Here is a 13,590-nt window from a genome sequence, read left to right on the forward strand (position 1 = left end):
CTCACATGAGAAGGAGGAGGAAGACACCTCTGATTGAAGCATTTGTTGGCATAGTGACCCTTCTGCCGACACTTGTTGCACGTGACCTCCGAGAGCGGACGGTGATACAGAGCACTTGATCTTGGAGCATGAGACGAAGTCTTGTTCTGAAAGCCTGGGTTGGATGGGTGGGAAGATCCATTGCCAGCTTTGCTCTTCTGCTGATAAGGCTGGCGGAACAAAGGAGGAGGAGGCAACCAATACTTTTGCTGCTTAGTAGCCACTTGAGTTGAGGAAGGAGTTGCATCCCTAACTCGTTTGTTGGAAGTATCGCACTTGAGTTGAGTAGTCTCTTGTTTCAGTGCAACGTTGTAAAACTCATCGTACTTCTGTGGCTCGAAAAGCACGAGAGCTAGTTGAAGATCTTCTCTGAGGCCACCTCTGAACTGATAAATCATGCTCTTCTCGTCAGGGACGTCTTGCTTAGCAAAACGAGCGAGCTTCTGGAACATGATGTTATACTGGTAAACAGACAAGCTGCCTTGCTTTAGATTGCGTAACTCCTCACGCTTGCTCTCAACAACACTCTGAGGAATGTGGTGAGCTTTGAAGTCTTGACGGAAATCATCCCAGGTAATCACACGACCTCCTCTAGAATCTTTGTATTGCTGATACCATTCTGCAGCTTGGTCTTTGAGTTGGAATGAGGCAAACTTGACAAAGTCCTCAGGCCTGACGTTGCTGCACTCGAAATGCTTGCAGATATCCACGAGCCAATCATCAGCGTCTGTTGCCTCGACACGGTTACTGAAGGTCTTTGGATGGTTTGCGAGGAACTGGTTGAGTGTAGCAAACTGATTCAGATTGTTGCCATGGCCTTGATTTCCTTGGTTGCGCTCTTGCAATATTTGCATGATCAGCTGCGTGTTGGCATTGGTAGTGGCCATCACAGCTTGCCATGCCTTCGGAGGTGGAGGTGGTGGTGGCGGTTCAGGATTCTGACGCGTTGGAGGAGCCATCCTGAAGAGGGTGACATCCGTTAGCATCTTGACAGACATATATTCAAGCTGAATCAAATGGATCGAAATTGCAACATATAGTCTTAACATCCGAACAAAGTGAACGAATGAATTCCAATTGAAATGGTCACACTTCCATAAATTGAGAAGCCACTTAGATAGAGGTAGAAGAATAAAACAACAAGGTACGGATAGAACAAATACCTGGTAAGGATTACCCAATCACAAACCAAATATTCGTGGAAGAAATACTAGAGCTACAAGAATTCCCACCTATGAAACTCCCGAAATTTTCCTAGTTATACAATCAGGTGTTGGGGATACAGGGGAAGCATAATATCTCACCCAAAGCTAGCAAATCCTACATCCAGTTGTATCCATCCTTCAACACATAACCAAGAAACCTTCGGAAATCATTTACCTCAACCTTCAGAAAGCATCCGTTATACGAGTTATGGCAATACTCCCGAACTCCCGCCCCAGTACTGGGTGGCGTCGAGGTTATCTCACCAAAAACTGCATAAAAGAGATTTTCGATGTCGGCGAAACTCAGGTATTCCAGAATTGCAACGATAAAATTGTGACGACAACACCTCGGAGCTCAACTCCCCGGGACACTGCCACAACCCCTAAATGTCAGGAGGCACCAAGAACAATGTTCTCGTCACAAATCCATCGGAATGATTCCAAGATACCCGCGTGATCCTAAATTTTTTTTAGTGAAATTTGAGAAGAGAAGAGTCAAAACTCTACGTCAGGATGCCTCACCAGAGCGACGAAGGGACTGAGGAGTAAAAAGAATCCTACTCTCCGATATATATAATCCTAAATGACTCAAAACATTTTTCTAGACTCAACAACGCCAACAATTCGATCAAGCAGGGGGCTCCTAAGTCGGGGAAGGCTCTGATTACCAACTTGTAACGCCCACGATGCAGCTATATCTCCCACGTGTCGAAGCATGACTTAGAGGCATAACCGCATTGTAAGCAATGTCGCAAGTGGGGTAATCTTCACACAACCCATGTAATGAATAAGGAAAAGAGGTACATAGTTGCCTTACAATCGCCACGTCACACAATGCATAAATAACATTACATTCATCCAGATACAATCAAGGTCCGACTATGGAACCAAAATAAAGAACAACCCCAAATGCAACAAAGTCCCCGATCGCCCCAACTAGGCACCACTACTGATCGTCTGGAAAGGAAACATAGTATCATCCTGAGTCCTCATCGAACTCCCACTTGAGCTCAGTCGAATCTCCTGGAGCGGTATCATCGGTCCCTGCATCTGGTTTGGGAAGGAATCTGTGAGTCACGGGGACTCAGCAATCTCACACCCTCGCGATCAAGATTATTTAAGCTTATAGGAAGGGTAAAAGGTATGAGGTTGAGCTGCAGCAAGCACTAGCATATATGGTGGCTAAACATACGCCAAAGAGAGCGAGAAGAGAAGGCAAAGGCACGGTCAAGAAACTATGGTCAAGAAGTGATCCTAGAACAACCTACGTTCAAGCCTAACTCGAGACCGTGTTCTCTTACCGGACTCCGCCGAAAAGAGACCATCACGGCCACACACTCTGTTGATTCATTTTAATTAAGTTAAGGTTAAGGTTTTCTACAACCGGACATTAACAAATTCCCATATTCCCATAACTGCAGGCACGGCTTTCGAAAGTTCAAAACCCTGCAGGGGTGTCCCAACTTAGCCCATCACAAGCTCTCGCGTCAATGAAGGATATTCCTTCTCCCAAGACAACCCAATCAGACTCAGAATCACGGTTACAAGACATCTCGACAATGGTAAAACTAAACCAGCAAAGCCACCGAATGTGCCGACAAATCCCGATAGGAGCTGCACATACCTCGTTCTAAAGGCACACCGGATTGTCCAAACTTCCGGTAGGCCAGCCCAGAGTTGCCCCTAGTGGCCACCGGCGGCTGACAAATTGGACAAACACTCAGAGGAGCACTGGCCCGGGGGTTTAAAATAAAGATGACCCTTGAGTCTGGGAAACCCAAGGGAAAAGAGGCTAGGTGGCAAATGGTAAAACCAAGGTCGGGCATTGCTGGAGGAGTTTTATTCAAGGCAAACTGTCAAGGGGTTCCCATTATAACCCAGCCGTGTAAGGAACGCAAAATCAAGGAACATAACACCGGTATGACGGAAACTAGGGCGGCAAGAGTGGAAAAAAACACCAAGCATAAGGCCGAGCCTTCCACCCTTTACCAAGTGTATAGATGCATTTTAAAAAGACAAGATATAATAATGATATCCCAACAATAAACATGTTCCAACAAGGAACAAACTCCAATCTTCACCTGCAACTAGCGATGCTATAAGAGGGGCTGAGCAAAGCGGTAACATAGCCAAACAACGGTTTGCTAGGACAAGGTGGGTTAGAGGTTTGACATGGCAATATGGGAGGCATGATAAGCAAGTGGTAGGTATCATAGCATAGGCATAGCAAAAGAGCGAGCATCTAGCAAGCAAAGATAGAAGTGATTTTGAGGGTATGGTCATCTTGTCTGCAAAGTTCTCCGAGTTAACGTTAGCTTGATCCTCGTAAGCATACTCAACGGGCTCCTCGATCACGTACTCGTCTCCCGGCTCTACCCGAAGCAAGAACACAAGCAAAGGGAGACACAATCAACCACGTGCAATGCACAAGCAACAATGATGCAAAACATGGCATGATATGCAGGATGTGATATGCGATGCATATGCATGTTTCGGAAAGGAAAGATTGAACCTGGCCTCAACTTGGAAAACCAAGAGTGCCACTGGAAATATGAGTTGATTTCGGTCGAAATCGATATGAAGATCACCGGAATTGGATGCATGGTTTGCAAATGACAAGCAAAACAAATATGGCACCGATCTGCGATTAACAGCACGAGGCCATGTAAATGCATTAAGAACAACAAGCTACTGCACTCTAACATAACAACAAAATACATGGCAGGGATCCACTCAAGATGCTTGACAAAAGACAAAAGCACACGAAGACAAAAACCCGACAACGAGGAAATATCATAACTTAGTGCCGGAAATGGCAAGAGTTGGAATACAAATATGGCAAGTTACATACGGGGTGTTATACACATTAAGATAATTAGCTACACGAGTTGCATAAATTCCACCAAAAAAATCTCCACTTATACCGTTATGATGCAACCTTTGTGCAACAATGGCCCCGAAGTTATATTGTTTATCACCTAATACCGCACTTTTGAGGACACTTAGATCTGGAATGCACATGTGACAAGCCTCATCCTTACTGTTAATGCATCTACCAATGAAGAGAGCAAAATAATGTATGGAAGGGAAATGAATGCTCCCTCTGGTAGCTTGTGTGATTTCCCTAGATTCCCCCACAGTGATACTAACAAGAAATCTTTATATTCAGATTTGCGAGGTTCACTAACATTGCCCGAGTGCGGGAGTTTACGAGCAATATTTAAATCTTCTAGGTCCATGGTATATGATTTATCATAAAGATCAAATAAAACAGTGTGAGAATTGCTCGAGGATGTAAATTTAAACCTCCTCACAAAGGAATCAGTTAGGTAGTGGTACTGCTGGCACTTATCTAACACAAAGTCCTCAAGATCAGCATTACGCATATAAGCGTCAAATTCATCCTTGATGCCTGGCTAGACCATAAACTCCTCTGACGGCCATTCACAAGACCGCACTTGAGTTTCCCTCGGTGGTTCATCATCCAGCTCACGTATTGCGAGCCTTGGTCCTTGCTTCCTTGAGGAACCACCTTGGTACATTTTCCTAAACATTTTCTTTCTCTGAAAAAATTCTGAAATTTTTAGTGACTCAAAATAAAAGTGCATCAAACTCAACAAGATTGATAGCAACTACTCCTAAAAGTGCCTAGAGGCCATATCATGCATTAAAACTACTTTGGACCATATAAATTTGACATGCAAGCTCAAGAATAGGGTCACCTTAGCAGAAAAAATTTGCAATAAATAAAGCACTAGAACAAAAATTAATTGGACCATTGGATGAGTCACATACCGAAGAACAATCCCCCAAAGCAATTCTGTGAATGGAGCTTTGAGCTAGCAGATCGAAAATGGCAGCAAGATGAGCTAGAACTCGGGTTTGGGCTATGGGAGGATTTTTTTTTCTGGAGGAAGACGAAGTGAGTGGGTGCTGAAATAAGTGGAGGGGATCCACGTGGGGTCCACGAGGCAAGGGGCGAGCCCCAGGGGGTGCACCCTGCACCCTCGTGGCCAAGTGGTGGGGCCCCCCTGGTGTGTTCTCAGTGCCAGTAATTCTAAAATATTCTACAAAAAATCATATATCATTTTCAGGACATTTGGAGAACTTTTATTTTCGGGGTATTTTTATTGCAAGGATAATGCGGAAAACAGACAGAAAATACTATTTTTGCGTTATTTAATCTAAATAACAGAAAGTAAAAATAGGGTACAGAGAGTTGTGCTTTCTAACTTCATCCATCTCATGCTCATCAAAAGGAATCCACTAACAAGGTTGATCAAGTCTTGTTAACAAACTCTTTCCGAATAACGTGAAACCGAAGAATTTTCGAATAACACTAAGTTACCTCAACGGGGATATGCATGTCCCCAACAATAAGAATATCATATTTCTTCTTGACAATAGGAAGGGGGAATTCAAAACCTCCAATAGTAATCATTGAAATGTTTCCAATAGAATTGATACTGTGGACTTGAGGTTGTTTCCTCGGAAAGTGTACCGTATGCTCATTACATTAACATGAAAAGTGACATTGCCTTTGTTGCAATCAATAACAGCCCCTACAGTATTCAAAAAGGGTCTACCAAGGATAATAGACATACTATCGTCCTCAGGAATATCAAGAATAACAAAGTATGTTAAAATAGTAACGTTTGCAACCACAACATGCACATCTTCACAAATACCGATAGGTATAGCAGTTGATTTATCAGCCATTTGCAAAGATATTTTAGTAGGTGTCAACTTATTCAAATCAAGTCTACAATATAAAGAGAGAGGCATAACACTAACACCGGCTCCAAGATCACGTAAAGCAGTTTTAACATAGTTTCTTTTAATGGAGCATGGTATAGTTGCTACTCCTGGATCTCCTAGTTTCTTAGGTATTCCACCTTAAAAGTATAATTGGCAAGCATGGTGGAAATTTCAGCTTCCGGTATCTTTGTTTTATTTGTAACAATAGCTTTCATATACTTAGCATAAGGATTCATTTTAAGCATATCAGTCAAACGCATACGCAAAAAGATAGGTCTAATCATTTCAGCAAAGCGCTCAAAATCCTCATCATCCTTTTTCTTGGATGGTTTAGGAGGAAAAGGCATGGGTTTCTAAACCCATGGTTCTCTTTCTTTACCATGCTTCCTAGCAACAAAGTCTCTCTTGTCATAACGCCGATTCTTTGATTGTGGGTTACCAAGATCAACAACAGGTTTAATTTCTACATCATTGTTATTGCTAGGTTGAGCATCAACATGAACATCATCATTAACATTATCACTAGGTTCATGTTCATTACCATATTGTGTTTCAGCATCAGAAACAGAAATATCATTTGGATTCTCAAGTGTGTCAACAACAGGTTCACTAGAAGCATGCAAAGTCCTATCATTTTTCTTTTTCTTATTTTTAGAAGGACTAGGTGCATCAACATTAGTTCTCTGAGAATCTTGCTCAAATCTCTTAGGATGGCCCTCAGGATACAAAGGTTCCTAAGTCATTTTACCCCCTCTAGTCACAACTCTAACAACATTATCATTTTTCTTATCATTTAATTCATTAAGCAAATCATCTTGTGCTTTAAGCACTTGTTCTACTTGAGTGGTAACCACAGAAGCATGTTTACTAATAAGTTTAAGGTCACCTTTAACTCTATACATATAATCACTCAAGTGTTCAATCATATAAGCATTACGTTTCAATTGTCTACCAACATAAGCATTAAAGTTTTCTTGTTTAACAATAAAATTATCGAACTCATCCAAGCATTACCTAGCAGACTTATTACGAGGAATATCACCTTCATCAAATCTATAGAGAGAATTTACCTTTACTACCTGTGTCAGATTATTAAGACCATGTATTTCTTTAATAGGTGGTAAATTCTTAACATCTTCAGCTTTAATACCCTTTTCTTTCATAGATTTCTTTGCCTCTTGCATATCTTCAGGACTGAGAAACAGAATACCTCTTTTCTTTGGAGTTGGTTTACGTGTTGGTTCAGGAAGTGTCCAATCATTATCATTACTCAATATATTATTCAATAGCAATTCAGCTTTCTCAACAGTTCTTTCCCTGAAAACACAACTAGCACAACTATCCAGGTGGTCTCTGGAAGCATCGGTCAGTCCATTATAAAAGATATCAAGTATTTCATCATTCTACAGAGGATGATCAGGCAAAGCATTAAGTAATCGGAGAAGCCTCCCCCAAGCTTATGGGAGGCTCTCTTCTTTAATATGCACAAAATTATACATTTCCCTTAAGGTAGCTTGTTTCTTATGAGCGGGGGAATATTTTGCAGAGAAGTAATAAATCATATCCTGGGGACTACGCACATAACCAGGAGCAAGAGAATTAAACCATGTTTTAGCATCACCCTTTAATGAGAATGGAAATAACTTAAGGATGTAGTAATAATGAATTTTTTCCTCATGAGTGAATAGGGTAGCTATATCATTCAATTTAGTAAGATGTGCCATATAATTTTAGATTCATAGCCATAAAAAGGATCAAATTCAACCAAAGTAATTAAATCAGGATCGACAGAGAAATCATAATCCTTATCAGAAATACAGATAGGTGAAGTAGCAAAAGCAGGGTCATATTTCATTCTAGCATTCAAAAACTTTTCTTTCAGCTTAGCTAACGGTTTCTTAAGATCATATCTATCTTTGCAAGCTAAAATATATCTAGTAGTTTCTTCATCCATAAAATAACACCAGACACATCAGGCAATTCATATCTAGGGGGAGAATCTTCATCATCACTTTCATCAATATTATCAGTTTCAATAATTTCATTATCTCTAACCCTAGCAAGTTGTTCATCAAGAAATTCACCTAATGGCACAGTATTATCAAGCATAGAAGTAGTTTCATCATAAGCATCATGCATAGCAGAAGTGGCATCATCAATAACATGTGACATATCAGAATCCATAGCAGGAGTAGGTGTCGCAAGTTTACTAAAAACAGAAAGTCAATCAAGTGCAGAGCTAGACGATAGTTCCTTACCTCCCCTCGTAGTTGAGGGAAAAATCTTTGTTCTTTCATCTTTAAAGTTCCTCATAGTGATCAACAGATATAAATCCCAAGTGACTCAAGGAATAGAGCTATGCTCCCTGGCAACGGCGCCAGAAAATAGTCTTGATAGCCCACAAGTATAGGGGATCGCAATAGTTTTCGAGGGTAGGGTATTCAACCCAAATTTATTGATTCGACACAAGGGGAGCCAAAGAATATTCTCAGGTATTAGCAGTTGAGTTGTCAATTCAACCACACCTGAAAGAGATAATATCTGCAGCAAAGTATTTAGTAGCAAAGTAATATGGAAGTAACGGTAACGGTGGCAAAATTAACAGTAGTAGTTTTTGTAGCAATTGTAACAGTGGCAACAGAAAAGTAACTAAGAAAAGATCAATATGTGAAAAGCTCATAGGCAATGGATCAATGATGGATAATTATGTCAGATGCGATTCATCATGCAACATTTATAACATACGGTGACACAGAAGCTCCAGTTCATCAATGTAATGTAGGCATGTATTCTGAATATAGTCATATGTGCTTATGGAAAAGAACTTGCATGACATCTTTGGTCCTACCCTCCTGTGGCAGGGGGTCCTATTGGAAACTAAGGGATATTAAGGCCTCCTTTTAATAGAGTACCGGACCAAAGCATTAACACTTAGTGAATACATGAACTCCTCAAACTACGGTCATCACCGGGAGTGGTCCCAATTATTGTCACTTCGGGGTTACCGGATCATAACACATAGTAGGTGACTATTGACTTGCAAAATAGGATCAAGAACTCACATATATTCATGAAAACATAATAGGTTCAGATCTAAAATCATGGCACTTGGGCCCTAGTGACAAGCATTAAGCATAGCAAAGTCATAGCAACATCAATCTTAGAACATAATGGATACTAGGGATCAAACCCTAACAAAACTAGCTCGATTACATGATAAATATCATCCAACCCATCACCGTCCAGCAAGCCTACAATGGAATTACTCACGCACGGCGGTGAGCATCATGAAATTGGTGATGGAGTAAGGTTAATGATGACGATGGCGACGGATTCCCCTCTCCGGAGCCCCGAACGGACTCCAGATCGGCCCTCCCAATGAAGATTAGGGCTTGGCGGCAGGTCCGTATCATAAAACACGATGAATCCTTCTCTCTGATTTTTTCTCCTCGAACATGAATATATAGAGTTGGAGTTGACGTCGGTGGAGCCTTAGGGGTCCCATGAGGCAGGGAGGCGCCCCCCAGGGGTGGCGCACCCTGCACCCTCATGGATAGGGGGTGGGGCCCCTTATGTTGATTCTTTCACCAGTATTTTTTTATAAATTCCAAAACGTGTCCTCGTGAATTTTCATGTTATTCCATAAACTTTTATTTCTGCACAAAAATAACACCATGGCAATTCTGCTGAAAACAACGTCAGTCTGGGTTAGTTCCATTCAAATCATGCAAGTTAGAGTCCAAAACAAGGTCAAAAGTGTTTGGAAAAGTAGATACGGTGGAGACGTATCAGCAGGCCTGATTGATGTGCTTGAAATTGATACATATACGAAGTGAATCATCTTTCTTGGGGACCATGACAACATTGGCGAGCCACTCGGAGTGGTATATCTCGCAGATGAACTTAGCTGCCAAAAGTTGAGTCACCTCTTCGCCAATTGCCTTTCTCTTCTCCATGGTGGATCAACGGAGATGTTCTTTGATAGGTTTTACTTTTGGGTCGACATGCAAACGATGCTTAGCCAGTCCCCTAGGTACACCCGGCATGTTAGATGGTTTCCATGTGAAGATGTCCCAGTTCTCATGGAGGAACTAGATGAGCGCTTCTTCCTATTTGCTATCAAGTGTTGCTGAGATGTGGGTTGGAGCAGCATTGGGATCAGTCGGGTGAATATGAATAGGCTTTGTCACCGTCCGACTGAAATGCGGACTCTGAAGCAGGCTTCTTGGCTCGCAACAAATCACTCGGATCTGTATTCTTGTTGTATTCTTCCATCTCAACTGCTGCCATCTGTTCTTTGGCAATTTTTGAACCCTTCTGGAGGCACTCTTCCGCTCTTTGTTGATTCCCTGTGACTGTGATCACGCCTCTGGGACCAGGCATCTTCAACTTGAGGTATACATAACATGGTCGAGCCATGAAACGAGCATATGCAGGCCTGCCCAAAATAGCATGGTAGGCACTGTGAAAATCCACCACCTCAAACATTAACTTTTCCTTGCGGTAATTCTTTGAATCACCGAAAACCACATCAAGGATGACTATGTGGAATCGCATGTTGCTCTCACTGAGCTTGGACGTCGGGATGCCCATCCCTCGGAGGGTCTCAGCATACATAATGTTCAAACCACTGCCACCATCCATCAGAACCTTGGTTAGTCAGGTGCCCCCAACGACTTAGTCGACCACCAATGCTTGCCGCCTAGGGGTAGCAATGTGCGCTGGGTGATCGGACTGGTCGAATGTAATGGGAGTTTTTAACCACTTCAAATACGTCATAGTTGCCGAAACAACCATGTTCACTTCTCTTTTGATAACTTTAAGTCAACTTTTGCTCTCGATGTCAGCAAAAATTACCAAAGTAGCATTGACATTGGGGTAACCATCATATTCCTCTTTATCCCCCTTATCAGATTCCTTCTCCTTTTCACAGGATTGACCCTCTCAAAAACTCTGAATCAGGAGTCGACACTGTCGAGTGGTATGCTTGGGCAGAAACGAGTTACCCTCTTCGTGTTTTTTTGGTGTGTACGTGACACGGCAAATCAAGAAAATCATTTACCGCCTGATCTTTCACTTTTTTGGGGATCCATGGCCCTTTAGGCTTTCCCTTGAACTTCCCTTGATTCAAAACTGCAGCCTCAGCAGGACCTGTAGGTTCAGCCTTGCACTTCTACTTTCAACTGGAATTTCCTCCTCCGATGTCTTGGGCGACTGGTTTATTCTTGCCACTGCGGAGTCGGTCTTCCTCTTCGCCGTTAGCGTACCAAGTGGCTATTTCCATCATTCGAGCCAGGGACATGTCTCTTGACCGAGCGAATTTCAAGTTAAACTTTTTGTATCGAATGTGCTCTTTGAAGGTGCAAACAGCGTGGTGCTCTGATACATTTTCTATAGTATGATGAAGAGTAGTCCATCTCTGGATGAAGTCTCTCAAAGTCTCATTTTGTTTCGGAATGCAGTGCTGCAATTCAGTCAGTCCAGCAGGTCACTTGCAAGGTGCCCTCGAATGTTTTGATAAACACTGGGGCCAATTCTTCCCAACTAAAAATACTTCCAGGGACCAACTAATTCAACCAAGCTCTCGTTGAACCCTTGAGCATCAGGGGAGGTGCTTCATGGCTACATCGTCATTGCCTCCACCAACCTGCACTGCCACTAGGTAATCTTCTAGCCCAGTGTCAGGCTTCGACTCACCGGTGAACTTACTCACGCCCGTCGCCAACCTGAAATTGGGAGGGATCTCAGCAGCTCGGATGGCTCTGCTAAAACATTCAGATCCAGAAACACGTACTTTGCTTCCACTCGGACGGTTTATGTCTTGTCCTTCTCTGTGTGCCCGAACCCTGTCGACCAAACCTTGTACGAGGAGTGATCTTGAATCAAACCCAGGCTCTCTTGGGTTGACTGGAGCTCTCTGCTCATCATCATATGGGCACTTGTCATCATACCATCGGGGCGCGTATGATCCACCCCTAGGAGGGGCGTAGGCACTCGACGGTGGTCATCACGGACGTATCGATGATCATACTGTCCGTGGCCCTGACCCAGGTACTGATCCTGGCGGTGTCCATGATCGTCAGGCCGCGGAGGCGATCTCAGAATGTGTGCCACTAAACTGTGTCTGCAACCACAGATCTACTATGGATCCGGTTGCGCGACTGAGAAATAGCTAAGTTTTCTTCACCCGCCGCTCGGAGCAGTGCGCGTATCTACAGCAAACCTCTACCAGCTTCTGAACGAGACGGCTGAATTGACTGTGCTATATGTGTTGCAGCTGCAGGATTCGAGGATCTACCAATGGGCATGTTCGTCGAGTGAATGTTGGAGATTCTCCAGACGTGTGCGCTCAGCTAAGGTGGCCATGCACGCAGCCTCCAACGCCCGAGCCTCGGAGGTCTCCCCAATGATGGGGGTGTGGAGCGCTTCCATGTTGTGACTATGCAGCTCTTCGCTCTGCTCCGAAGTGTGGGCTTCGGGATGATATACGTCGTGACCATGCGACGGGTCGCCGCCGCCATCGCCGCCGCCACCCAGGTGGGCTACGCGGCGTGTTGACCATGAGGACTTCTGCCGCAGGGTCGCTGCTTCCGCACTCGGAAAGAGTCTCCGCGGAACCAGTCGAATGGTCCGTAGAGGGACTCGTCGGGCTCAATAGCCGCAACTTGAGGGGTGGCCGACTGGCGAGTCACCGCATGTTTCACCCACCGCTGGAGCCGCGACCGACCAGATCATTTGCGGCAGCGCATAGCGGGGAGAGCGGATGCCACGGGAACCAATCGATACTGAGTCGACGGTTGCCGCAAGAGGACGTCGCGCGCGCACACATTGAAGTATGTCGCCCCGCGGACGGGGAGCGTCTCGACGTCGAGGGGGCCTGTGTAACACCCCGGATGTAACTTTCCCCATTTGTACTCCAACTCTTGCCGTTTCCGGCGTTAAGTTATTTATTTTCTCGGGTTCGGGTCTTTGTCTCCGTGTATTGTTGTCGTTGTCATGCATCTCATATCATGTCATCATGTGCATTGCATTTGCATACGTGTTCATCTCATGCATTCGAGCATTTTCCCCGTTGTCCGTTTTGCATTCCGGCGCTTCGTTCTCCTCTGGTGGTCATTTCTAGCTTTCTTTCGTGTGTGGGGATTAAACATTTCTGGATTGGACCAAGACTTGCCAAGCGGCCTTGGTTTACTACCGGTAGACCGCCTGTCAAGTTTCGTACCATTTGGACTTCGTTTAATACTCCAATGGTTAACCGAGGGACCGAAAAGGCCTCGTGTGAGTTGCAGCCCAACACCCCTCCAATTTGGCCCAAAACCCACCAAACTCTACTCCATGTCCTAGAGCGTTCGATCACGATCGCGTGGCCGAAAACCGCACCTCATTTGGACTCTCCTAGCTCCTCCTATGCCTATATATACACCCCCCATTCCAATTCGCGGATCCTCTCCCCCCTAACCCTAAAATTTTCCACCTCACGCGGCCGGACATTGTCCGCCCCGCGCCGGACGTCGCCGCCGCCCCAAGCGGGAGCCACCACGTGGCGCTCCACCGCCAGCCGCTGCCGCGGCCCGGGAGCCCAGGTCCG

This window comes from Triticum aestivum, chromosome 4A (genome assembly GCF_018294505.1).
Source record: "Triticum aestivum cultivar Chinese Spring chromosome 4A, IWGSC CS RefSeq v2.1, whole genome shotgun sequence".
NCBI classification, from domain to species: domain Eukaryota; kingdom Viridiplantae; phylum Streptophyta; class Magnoliopsida; order Poales; family Poaceae; genus Triticum; species Triticum aestivum.